General features: G+C 36.3%; 1 protein-coding gene across 6 annotated transcripts in view; it reads right to left on the reverse strand.

The window, feature by feature from the left end:
• The window catches only part of LOC106801446 (sperm-associated antigen 16 protein-like), a 162,622-nt gene extending 152,910 nt beyond the window's left edge, over nucleotides 1–9,712 (reverse strand). For 3 of the 6 annotated variants that reach the window (XM_087424861.1, XM_087424869.1, XM_087424866.1), the window contains exon 1: nucleotides 8,147–9,358. The gene's annotated coding sequence lies outside the window, so the exon portion shown is untranslated. Of the gene's footprint in view, nucleotides 1–8,146; nucleotides 9,359–9,596 lie in introns of those variants that run through there. The other 3 variants (XM_087424864.1, XM_087424863.1, XM_087424859.1) reach the window with 2 other exon arrangements.
• Nucleotides 9,713–13,382: the final 3,670 nt, after the last annotated feature.

A 13,382-nucleotide genomic window follows, 5' to 3' on the forward strand; every position in this document is an offset into this window, starting at 1 on the left:
GGAAAATCTTGAGATGAATGGGAGCGATAAGGTGTAACCATGTAGGGCTGTTAACGATATGTAGCAGAAAGCCCTGCTTTTGCTCTCTGCAGATATGCTTTATAAGGATATTCCAGGAGTTATAAAATCTCTCCATCCATTTCCACAGTCAGACAAGTTTTTACCTTGCCCAGGGGTACCCAAATATTTTCTCCCCTTATTTTACTCTGGCTTCTTGAACCTCAAGCCAAAGCATCACCCAGGAATGCTGGAGTATTGGAGACTAAAATTCATTCTCTCTAGGTTCTCTCTCATTTTCCTTTTTTCATTTTATTTTATTGAGGTCACATTAGCTTCTAACAGTATGTAAATTTCAGGTGGGCATCATTATACAAATTCTTTTTTTTTCCCCCAGTAATTTTATTGAGATCATAATGGTTTATAACATTGTGTAATTTTGGGTGTACATTATTATTTATCAATTTCTGTGTAGACTACATTGTGCTTACCACCAGTAGTCTAATTTTTGTCCATCACTGTACATATGTGCCCTTTACCCCTTTTGCCCACTCCCCAATCCTCTTCTCCTCTGGTAACCACTAATCCGTTCTCTTTATCCATGTGTTTGTTTATCTTCCACATGTGAGTGAAATCATGCAGTATTTGTCTTTTCTGTCTGGCTTATTTCACTTAACATCATACCCTCCAGGTCCTTCCATGTTGTTGCAAACGGGACAATTTTGTCTTTTTTATGACTGAGTAGTATTCCATTACACGTGTATACCACATCTTCTTTATCCATTCATCCATAGAAGGACACTTGGGTTGCTTCCACATCTTGGCTATTGTGACTAATGATGCAATGAACATAGGGGTGCATAAATCTCTTTGGATCATTGATTTCAAGTTCTTTGGTTAAATACCCAGTAAAGGGATAGCTGGATCGTATGGTATTTCTATTTTTAATTTTTTGAGAAATCTCCACACTGTTTTCCACAGTGGCTGCACCAGTTTGCATTCCCACCAGGAGTGCACCTGTCAGAATGGCTATAATTACAAAAACAACAAATGCTGGAGAGGATGTGGAGAAAAGGGAACTCTCCAGGTTCTCTTCAGACTCCCCCAGCCCACCAGTTACGGAAGTCAACTGGGTTAACAGCTTCATTTCTTTTTCATCTCATTTTTCTCTTCACATTGTTGTTCCTTCAAGTTATAGAAACTGGCATGCCCTCCTATTTTGCTTCCTATCCAGCCAGTTTTTATCCACTATAAACTTACGTGTAACGTAATCTTGCTGCCTTCACTGATCGCGAGCATCTGCATAGCTATCAACTTGTTTAAAACAAATCCCATTTCAATCAAATCAAATGCAGGCAGCAGGCTTCACTCAAATAACAGATCCTAACTGACTCCTGTTATGTTAATAACTTGCATCCAGGATTGATGCTAAGGTGAGCCTGTCAGCTCCAGAAAGCAATGCAAGGATTTGGAGGTGGAAAAGTTTTGGAGGTGGAAATAGTGTCTTAAGAGTTATATTTTCAACAGATGATGAAACAAAAAAGGGAAATGGGGTGGGAACACAGACAGGAGAATGACCGCGTTGACCCCATTGCATTCGTGCCATAGGGGAGTCTGGCCTGAGAAAGGTGGAGAAGCCACGTTGCAAGACATGGAGCAGCCAGTTAGCTAGGTGAGTGTCAGTGTCACCTGGACACCGGGGAAGTTGCGTCAGATCAAGACTGGGTAATCAAGGGAGAGCCCAGGTATGGGAGTGGCCTGGGAATTATGTGCACCCGAGTGAGTGATTCAAGTCAAGAAAGTTAAGCGAGTCTCAGAATCCATGGGATCCAAAGAGACGGCAAAACAGGCTGGTGAAGTCAAAGCAGAGACCACAAGTCTCAACAGTAAGGGGACAGGCACTGGGCAAGTCATCATATAACCTACATGGCTCAGGAAGCTGGTGGTAAGTGAGACCAGGAGGCAGGAATCCTCAGCTAAAGTTAAGAGTCTGCAGAGAAGTGACCAAAATTCATGCCACCATTTCTGCAAAAGTCATAGAATCTCAACAGCAAGAAAATGTTGATTTCAACGCCAAGGATGATAACTACACTCAGCCTCTTCTCTGAAGACTCTCAACCATTTTTAACTTTCTGAAGCACAGACCAGCCTCTGAGGGAATCCAGCATATGTCCTCATAAATAGAAATGCACATAAGTTGCACATGATGACAAATGGGAGAGTATGGAGTGGAGATAAATGTTACCATAAAGGGCATGTGTTATGAAGGGCTCTGAAATCGCGGAGAGAAGGTCTTTGAAGGCCTTCAACAGGGAAGCGGTTCAACATACTCGTGGGGAACTCAGTCTGATACCAGCACCGCTGGAGGACGGGGAGCTAGGAGTTTGTTCCAGAGTCAGCCAACTGTTTTTGGAATACTAAAAAATATGTTTTCATGGTTAGGTCAAAGGCTTTTCTCTGCTTCACTCAAAAGAGTGAAATATCATTTTTTGTAAGATATTTTTTTTTACCAGATACTTCTTTTATAATCTTTTTTTGACTCTATTTTACAAAAGAGTCAAATATCTTCTATTTGAAAGACACTACTCATTCTTGCCCTTACTAGCTCACCATGCTGCATGGAAATTCTATTGTTCAAAACAGAAGATGCTCTAGAGGGAGATGTTTAATCCTGAGACATAACAAGATATTACTGAGGGGAGAGGGGCAGAAGGAAGAAGGAATTACAAATCTCTTAATCTTCACTGCAGTAACACTTTTAAGTTCACTAAACTGCATGTTTCTTGAGAATAAGGAACATGCCTTCTTTCTTTATGAAATTCCAGCACTTTCTGCCTCAAAATACAAGACACTCATAATGTCCATTGGAGTAAATTCCATAGATGATTTCTGTGTTTATATTTTAGAATGTTCTTTCATTACAAAGTTAAGTTTTGGAAAAAATTAACTATTTGGGTGGTGAACATGATGTAATCTATGCAGAAATAGAAGCATAATGATGTACACCTGAAATTTATACAATGTTATAAACCAATGTTACTGCAATAAACAAAAAATTTTAAAAAGTAAAAATAAAAAAAAAATAAAATCCAAACCAAGTAAAATGTTTGTCTCCTCAAATTCTTGAAACTACACAAAAAATTTATTTTAACATTAGTCAGTTTTGAGCATATTCCAATTCTGGGTTTAATAAATTAGGAAACAAATGAGGAACTGAATCTTCTCAGAGTCGTTCATAGTTATAAGAAAGATAAATGTTGCTTTTTATTCTGATGAAAATATAATATTTTCATGGAAAATAAATTAGGGGGGCCAGCCCGGTGGCACAAGCGGTTAAGTGTGCGCTCTCCACTGCTGCTGCCCGGGGTTCACAGATTCAGATCCCGGGCGCGCACCCATGCACCACTTGTCAAGCCATGCTGTGGCGGCGTCCCATATAAAGTAGAGGAAGACGGGCACAGATGTTAGCCCAGGGCCAGTCTTCCTCAGCAAAAGAAGAGGAGGATTGGCAGATGTTAGCACAGGGCTGATCTCCTCACAAAAAAAAAAAAATTAATTAAATAAAAAAAATAAATTAGGCATTAGAAATATTTTTAAATTAGACATTGGAAACATTTTTATACGTCCTTTTAAAATATTTAACAAATCCATACTATAACAATAGCTAAGCATTTAAATTACAAAACTTAAGTTGAATATCTCTACAGAAAAATATTTGCCAAAGAAAAACTTTTACTACAACCGTAGGTGTGCAGAAATTATATATACAGCATAGAAAGCAGTTTATATTACTGTCACTATAAATCATAACATTTATTTTCAGGAAAAGAAAAATTTGTTGATGGTAAATGGTTTCAACCTGCATACATATTTACCAATTTTACTTAAATTTTGAATTACACCATTTACTCACAGATCACTACCACCCCCTTGTGGTCACAGATAAATATTTCTCATCAAGGTGCTTACGCACCAGAGAGAATACATTCTTTGAAGTGCCTTGTTTTGAACAGATGATTATAAACGAATTCAAGTTAAATATTTATTCCTATGTAAATACGGGGTATAATATATACATCCAAGTATATATATTATATATGTGTATATAGAGAGCAATTTACATGTGCAAATAAATCTCAAAAGATCATGCAGTTCGTTTAAATGTCTATAAAATTTGTGATAGCCTCAGGAACATCTTCCAAGAATAGCTCCTGTCTCTTCTACTACTTGCAAAATTATACAGACAGAGGCTTTTCAGCTCCCAACAGCCATGATCTAAGAGTGGTTCTCAATCCTGATTGCATATTAGAATTACCAAGAGATTAATAATAATAATAATAATACCATCGCTGACCATCCCACAGAGCATTAAATCAGAATTCCTCGGTCCAGGTCCAGGAGCCTATAGTCTTATAAGTGACTCAAATACTCAAATGCTTCAAACCTCTGATTTAAAAGGTGTGCATAAGGATGCTTCCGTTGGAAGAGAATATATAAAATGCAGAGAAAAGATGAGCCCACATTACCTGGAGGTGAGAGGAGGGTAAAATGTTGAGTCTTGTCATTCAACACTACCTGTGCTGCTGCATCAGGACTGTGATTGTGAAATTACAAGAATGAAGACAGGTGTTTCTTCTCCTAGAGACTTTGAGACTATATTACAAATGCACCAGGTTCACTCATAAAAATATATTATTGTGCAAAATGAGTAGAGATCATATAGAAAAAGATGTGGAAGGACTACATTTTCTTGGGAAAATCACTACTTGATTTGCACAAGATCTCGTCTTCTGTTTTAATCAGGCCCTGTGCATATGGACAGGTGTTTATTTTCAAGGTTCTTAGATAATTAGTGTGTAGTTTGAAACATTTAAAAATAATCAGCATTTATACCTTGGATGTTTAAAGGTGTTATGTGAACTTTTGGGCCATGTGTGAATGCCAACTTTTTTTAATGAAAAGGCTGGTTTTACTGCCAGTAGACACCTAAAAACACTCTGCAGTTCATATTAATAAGACTGAACGTAATTGAATGTCAGAAGATACGGTGATTTATAAAGTACTTTGTACCCTGTGTATAATGAAAACCCTTGGCACTGAATCCTAATATTTGATGAAACATGATAGTGGCTTTGTCTCCAATAGCCGACTTGACCTAGAACCTTCTATCATTTTTATAGTGAACTGTTTTACCCTGTTTCTACCTGTGACTCAAGTTTTCATCTACAATTAAGGAAAAATGGTACAATTTGAATTTTAGCTTTGTTTCTTCCTTCAGCTATTTGACATATTTTCAAGGCAATGAAATGAATATTTTAGTAAATATATCGGAATTGTATATACTTCTGAATGCAAACTCCTTGAAAGCAGACAGCTGGGGGAAACTGACATTTACCCATTGATGCCGTCTGTTCCGAAAATGTTTTTTTGGAGCTTGTCTTTGGGAACTGCTTTCTATGCTGGTAGCACATTTTTTGAGTATCTGTTTCTATAGCAAAACTACACTTTGGGCGGTGGATTTGAACTTTTTGAACAGCATTAAAAGGTATTTGCAGCCAAGATAACGGGTAGTTGAGATAAGCTGAGTAATGAGCAATTAAAATAAAATAAAACAAAACAAAACAAATAAAATAAATGTGCGGGGCTATAATCTAGTACGCATGACAGAGGCGGCGTGGCAGTTGTAAAGCAACTTCAATGCTTTCTATTCAAACACTTATCAAAAATTATGTTGTAAAAGAAAAATACACCATCCCACCCAACAACAACAAAAACTGAGAAAAAAATGCAATTGTAATTTAAAAAACAAGATCATAGTTCATTTCACTCCATTAAAAAATAAAATATTTTAATTAATGGGATGCTTTTGACCAAGCATACTTCATAAATACCTTGATAATTAAATATTTCATGAAGAAAATTGAGAAAGAACAAGAAGTGAAAAACAAATTTTGGTATGATCGCTAAGATTTTTCCATGGTCTTAAAATGTAAAATTCAAACTTGAAAGAAAAATTTCCTAAGGAATTTTGATAATGTTTGAATGTATTATTCATTTTATTCATTTTTGGGTATTCATGCATATTTTATTCATTCATTTAAATGCTTTATTCATTTTAATGTGAAAAAACAGTCTCCCCAAACTTTGATCTCAAACATTAATGGGCATCCTATCTACCTAGGAATATTGTTACCATGCAGATCCTGGTTCAAGACTCTGCATTTCGAAAGAGTTCCCAGTTGGTGCTGATGCTGCTAGATCTTGAATCATGTTTCCAGTAGCAAGACTCCAGCCTTCAACTTGTTATATTTATTCTCACATCATATTTTCTCCTTCTCTTCCTAGCTCTTTCACATATTTTTCCCAATGTCTGGACATGCCATTCATTTTTTTGCTTTTTCTTTCTTCCCTGGTTGGTAAAATAAATAAAAATCTCGTACTGTGGATTGCCTGAATCTAGGCTCTCAGTGGCAGAAATTCTCTCGAGAACCTCTCCAACCTTGGCCCATTCTCCTTCCATTCCCCATACCTGCAGCTTCCCCTCAGCACTCTGATGTCAGAACTTGGCCTCCAGTTCAGTTAATGCCTACTTTAATTCTACAGTGTGATTCTGTGTAGTAAAATGCAACTGTCATATCAATATCCTGGGCCCATGCAGGTCAGAAAGCTCAATGATTCCTCTGTTAAAAAAACAAATTCTGCATAAAAGCAAACAAAACCCCAGGATTTCCAAAGCAACTGGTCTGTAATACTGCAGTTCATCTCCAAGTACCATCATCTGATAAATTTTGTACAACCTTGAAATACTACTTGCTTTTACGTTTTAGTTAATATAAAAGATATTTGTTCCTTTTATATCAATTCTGCAAGATTGAGGTGGAATGATGATTTCAAGTATGAAAAGAGGACTCTATGCTAAGTTTAAAGGTTATAAGGCAAAAACAGAACATAAAATTATAAGTGCAATTATGACTGGATAGAGTATTAATAGTTTTGAATTGCTGGTTGCATTTTTAAGTAATACAGGAATCTATCCTGTATAAACTTGCATCCAAACCTTTGTGATTAGGGCAATAAAAGGACAGGAAAGTTCAAACCGTAATAAAATAAAATCTCAAGAAATATCTTTAAGGCCAAGGTTGGAGAATGAAAGAAAGAAAAGAAAAACTTACCAGTAAGATGGATACGTGGAATTATGTCTTATTCAGTAATTTGCTTATAATGGAATTTTCCAATCTTAAATCTTATAATTGTTAACAACTTATAATGAATCCATCTATAATCAACTCATAGAGATGTATAAATAATGATCAGAAAAATCAGTCAATTCTGAGGCTTTCGGAAAATCCAAGACTAATTTGTGTGTATTTTTATTAGATGTGTCCATGAATTGCTTCATTTTACCTCTCCAGTAATCTGACCCTAATTATTAATTCTCTTTATAGTTATGAAACAACAGTGACAAGTGAACATGTCAAAAACAATGAAATATTTCTCTGGTATGGCATAAAGAGACCTGGTCTGAGAACTGAAAACTTAGGATCTAATTTTGGCCCAGCACTAATTAGCTGGTGATCCTGAACACGTCAGCTAAATTCTCTGACTTCTGGTATCTGATTCTGGGACAAATCTTTGATACCAGACAGGAAGATTTTAAGAATCCCAAGAGTCAGCTCAGAATCAAATCTCATTCTGGCCTTAAAGCCAGCTTCTAAAAACTAGGTTCTTGGCTTGAGAAGCTAAGAACCTAAGAACTCTTAAGATGAGACATCTTAAGACCTTGCTTCTGGTAGAAGATTCTTGTCTCTTCCGTGCTGTTCATGCTTCTGCCGTGGTTCCCATTCAAGCCTATAGTTGCTCTAGGACTAAAATGTCCTAGACTTGTTCCCCCCAACACTTTCCTAATACTTAAGATTTTCTTCCAAATCCCCATGCCCATAACTACCTTCCTCACTTTGACTTCTAGGCTACCTAGACTTCTGGCTAATACTTCTTGCCCAAATCCTCTTGGTTCTGAGATTGCTCCCTCTGCCTAAGCTCTATCTGCTGCCAAGACACTTCTCACCACGCAGCCAGTCTTGCTCGGGTGGGCAGGGTCCCACCTGGAACCAGCCAGTGATAACTACACAGGTGTTGAAATAACACTCACCTGAAGTATTAAGGGCCAGTCAGGGGATGGCAGTCTGAGGGTGACAAACTGAAGACACTACTGCAGCAAGGCAAACAGTCACATAAAAAAAAAGTGAGGATGATGAATATGTTGATCACTTCAGTAAAATGTTTTCCTTACTGAATATAATTGTCATGAAAAGTAGCAGATTAAGAAAACAAATATAGTTTAGACAACTGCCTGCCATCCGTCCTGAAATCATGGCCAAGTGAAGTTTATTTTCCCGTGGTTCATTCGACTTCTGCTTCTTGGTTAAAGGCCAATATTCATAACCATTATCTCTTCTAGAAAGCTCTCATTTAAATAAGTGGGAATACACTGAAAGGGAGAGCAGAACAAGTTTCAGCACTAATCATTGAGGATTTATTGTATTAATCTACTTGCTCACATATTTCCTTTCCTTCACCTCTACTGCATACTGTGCATATATTTCACAAAAGCAAGAGCTCAAATACAGCGAACGCAATAGATAGGAATGTGTGTAATAAGCCAAGGTTGAAACATCAGGACTGCCTCACACCAGGTACCTCTCTTTTCAGCAAACGCTCCTTCTGTCACTCACTATCACTTCTGATGACTTGATTATTTTAGAAATGTGCATCTGATTTTTTTGATCATTTTTTTGTATATGTTTAACAATAAATTTTTAGAGATGTACACTTGTCTGTGCATAAAAATAAGGGTTTCTGGGTTTGCAGAGTTAAAATTCCCAAGCGTGAACTAGAATTTGCATGAACAGACCATTCAAGTCATTCTAGTGCTGCCTTTCCACAGAGGGCACTGGAGAACCACTGTGTCTATTCATTTTAATTTAGCCCCTCGGCCTGAAATGTTAGGGAGGCAAATGGTTTTGTTTGATGAGCACAGTGTTTTAAAAAATGAAGACTGAATTTAAACACCTTGAAGCAGAGTATGCCAAAGTCTCAACTCAACTCTCACACCAACTCAGCGACTCCAGGAGGTGCTTATGTGCCTCGCCTCCAAGGCATTTGAACTTGTTACCTTTGATCTAAATTATCCCGGGAAAATTATCATTAATTTTCTGCAGAGAGGTATTAAGCAAATAAGGTAGACACGCAACTGCACCCATTTATATTATTTAGTTCAACTAGGCTTTCTTTCCTTTCTGTTCTGGAGATATCCAAAAGTTAGACGGTCAATAACCATTGTTATTTAAGTCTAAGTGTATGGATCATCTTTCAATTAAAGCATTTTCTTTTCAATAATGGATAGACTGAGCTACATTGACACAATGATATTACAATAAAGGCAACACACTTTTTAAAATTAATCTGTGATGTCTGAAATTAAATGAAATCACTCTTGAATAGTGGGCATTATTTTAAGTATGTGAAACTTAAGTGATTTTGAAAATTCAATAAATATTTATTAAATATCTACTATTTCTCAGATATTCAATAAAAGGTACCTCAGGGGCTCGCTCAGTGGTTAAGTTCGCACGCTCTGCTTCAGTGGCCTGGGGTTCGCAGGTTCAGATCCTGGGCTCAGACCTGCACGCCGCTCATCAAGCCATGCCGTGGCAGCATCCTATATACAAAGTAGAGGAAGATGGGCACAGATGTTAGCACAGGGACAATCTTCCTCAGCAAAAAGCGGAGGATTGGCAATGGATGTTAGCTCAGGGCCAATCTTCCTCACCAAAAAAAAAAAAAAAAAAGATACTTCAGACCAAAATAGGGTGGCAACAGATTCAAACAAAAAATGCATACTATTTCTAATCTCCATTGGGTTAATGGGAGCTCATATATACATATATATATATGTATATATGTGTGTACATATTTGTGTGCATAGATATAGATTGATAAATACGTCACTTTTAAATGCCTATTGATTTTCACCTAACAAAAACTTGTCTGATTATAAATATTTTACTGTGTCTTAAAGCATATCTTCACATTCTATGCAGTATCTATAAGCAGGAGATTTACAAAAATAACCACGCTTTAAAGTAGAAATGTCCAAAAAGCAGAGAGAGTGAGAACTGAACAATGCTCTCTTAAAGGAGAGAGAGTTTTAGCTCCAAACATTCACTTATTTTGGAGGCTCAGTATTTTTTAAAAGTTAGGCATTAACATTAAGTCATATAAAAATAGATCCAACCATTAAACGATAATTTTTGTCTTTTTATTCCATTTTTTTATATATACTTATTTTTAAATCAAAACCAAAGTCCTCAGCCACTAACATTGTTCTGATATAAAAAAAAAAAAAAAAGCCTCCATACGTGTCCCTGGTTTCTAAACACACACAAATGAGAAATGAGAAATGACGAGAAATCTACCTTGTTTTTGCATCTTCATGAGGACTTGGTGTTTACAACTGATTCTTTCATTTATCAACCAAAAACGAACTGCCTCTCTTTTTATTATCTGGATAGTTCATTACATGGGTTCTGGGATAAAAATGACCCATTATCTTTTGTCCCATTCCAGAATATTCTGGAACAATCGCCATTTTTACAACATGAGTTAGTTCTAATTGTTCTTGTGTCAATAGGGCACATGATAGCTTGGTTTTAGGAAAACCCAACTTTCCAGTTTGGTAACCACGGAAACTTTCAAAATTCAGTTATCTCATGAGAATAATTATTTGTATATTTTGCCACTCATGGTCACTGAATGTGAATGAATCTAATATTCAGATCCTTCAACATTGTGGCACTTACTCTTGAACTCTGGAGATGGCTTTGGCACCACCCCAAGCCTCAGTGCAAAGTGTGTTAGACATTTATCTGTTCGGATCCTAGGTTGAGCAACAAAACCGCTTTTGTTCAAAGAATAACTAACAGATGAGTAATGAAGTCACTTACCCAAAGCCAAATTCCATTGTCAATAAGAGGAGGTTTGGATTGTATAGTTTCATCTAACAACTATGTGGGAATTTAGATTTTCTAACAGAAGTCAGAAAGCAACTGTTATTTCAACCAGACTATTTTTTCTCAGGAATACATCAGCAATCCATGAAGGATTTTCATCTGTTCAGGTTTTTTAGAAGAGGATCTTGAACTTGTGTTATATTGTAAGTTTAACCCCCGAAACAAACTGATGTTTTCCCTGTTTATTGTCAATAGAGTTTTTCTTTCCAGTAGAGTTTTGGAAAGCTGTGGGGGCTTCTCCGTTATTGTTTAGTTTTGCTTTGTTTTTTTTAAAAATAGCTTTTAAATGCTCATTTAGCAACGGAGTCAAAGTGGAACTAGACAGGTAATTCCTTAAGAATGTTTTTCCAAACTAAAAATTCCTGTGACTGTTACTCTGTCATAAGAATAATTTTGCTCTTAAGGCATGATACAGATGGAGTTAGGATACATCCTCTATCAAAGTGCAGAAATGAAGCTCACTCCATTGGGGTTTGCTGCTTTGTATTAAATATATATATACTTAACGTTGCATCTTTACTGATCATGAAAAATGCCTAGAGCTTAGAGAGGGTAAGTTGATACTAACTTCTGTGCAGTACCCTTAGTCGGTTCCTTTCCGTTCAGCAGATTTAGTGCTTCTACTAAAAATAGGAGCAAGCTTTAAAAGATAATAGATAAAAATAGGACCTTCCTTCTTTCATGGAGACATCTACAATACTGCCCATGGAAAAGTTTCAAGCTGTTTATGCACACATTTTTACTACATATATTCGCACAATTCTCAACTTTAGCCATTACAGTGAATTAACAGTGTCCAAGCCACAAATTATTTCTCCTCAGTCATCATTTTTTTGGAATTTTTAACAGATTTCTTTTCCTAATTTTATACACATTTTCTATTGCCTCTCCCATCACTTTTCCTCTTTCCCCAGCAATTTCTTTCTAAGAAATTTTGATTTTCACGTGATTTTGTTACTTTGGGTGTCGCGTTTCTACAAGGTACCTTTCTCATGAATTCCAGCATCCAGGACAGCATGCTGACTTCTCTCCAGGGTATACTTAACCAGCTACCAGTCTGGGTCTCTGGTAAACAAACCTGAGTCTTAAACTACATTTTATTTTACTTCTGCCCTTTTTAGCCCATTTCTTTATAGTCCACATTCTGTTATTATTTCTCAATTTTGAAGCTTTTCTCATAACCTAGAGTCAAAGGATTATTTCTAGTTTCTAACTATAAAAGAACTCTGTTTATTTACAGAGTACCCAGTAATCAAGATGTGTTTAGAACATGGTATTTTAGCACATACAACGAAAATGAGAAAATAATCTTGTCTTAAATCTATAAACATTTTAAGGACCAGCAGAAAAGAATAGTCACTAATAAAATTTATGTTTAGGGTCATAAATGGTGGATCAATGTATGAGTAAGAACATATGCCTTTCCTTTTTTCCTATAACCACAGCACAGTTAATCTAATAGTTTTTCACCGTTCTTTGAGCCCTCAGGTAATGACTATTGCTAAAGACAGGATGTTAGGTCATCCAGTTATCTGATTTATTGTTATATGTTCTACATGTTTATATTTTCAGATTTTTCACTGCAATGGCAGAAAATCTAAACCTGGAGGAGGCTGCTATACAAAGTTTCTCTAACATTCATTAGATTTATCTAAAGACTCTGATGGATACTTTCAGTGTGGTCTCTCTTAAGTTCATTGAAATTCAGAGTAATTAATTGAAGTAAAGCCCTGTATTTGTGCACGCGTTCTGAGTGATTAACTGAAGTGAAACACATGTATTGCTAATCTTGCATGCTGTGATTAAGATAGAAATAAAGACATCCATCAAACTAGATTACTTCTTCATCAAGGAGGAGCAGAAATATCTCCACAGCTGTTTGGCTCGCTTTAATTGTATCAGAGCCTCTCATATCGTGGGTTTAAGTGAGACACTATTTCCCCCCATTACAAAAGAGAATATTAAAGTATGAGAGTATACTAATCAGCATGTGAAATGAATTACAATGCATTTAAAGTTCTCCTCATTAGTAAAATTAGATTAATTAAAGGAACAAAAGGCATCTGTGTGTTTATTGATCTATGTTCACACTTAAATGCATAAACACAGATCTGGGAGGACCATTATCAAATGTGTCCAAATGATTTTCTCTGGCCTCTCTAACTCCTTTATTTGAAAAAAAGAATGGAGAATGGTGCTACCTTCCCTGTGTGAAAAAGAAATCTAATTGACGACCCACAAAAAATGACACTTGCTACCTTTTCCTCAAGATAACATTCCTGCCTCCAATAGGAATACAGGTTCTAAAAGCAATCT

Source organism: Ceratotherium simum, chromosome 37 (assembly GCF_057802395.1).
Source record: "Ceratotherium simum simum isolate JZ-2026a chromosome 37, ASM5780239v1, whole genome shotgun sequence".
Classification (NCBI taxonomy): Eukaryota; Metazoa; Chordata; class Mammalia; order Perissodactyla; family Rhinocerotidae; genus Ceratotherium; species Ceratotherium simum.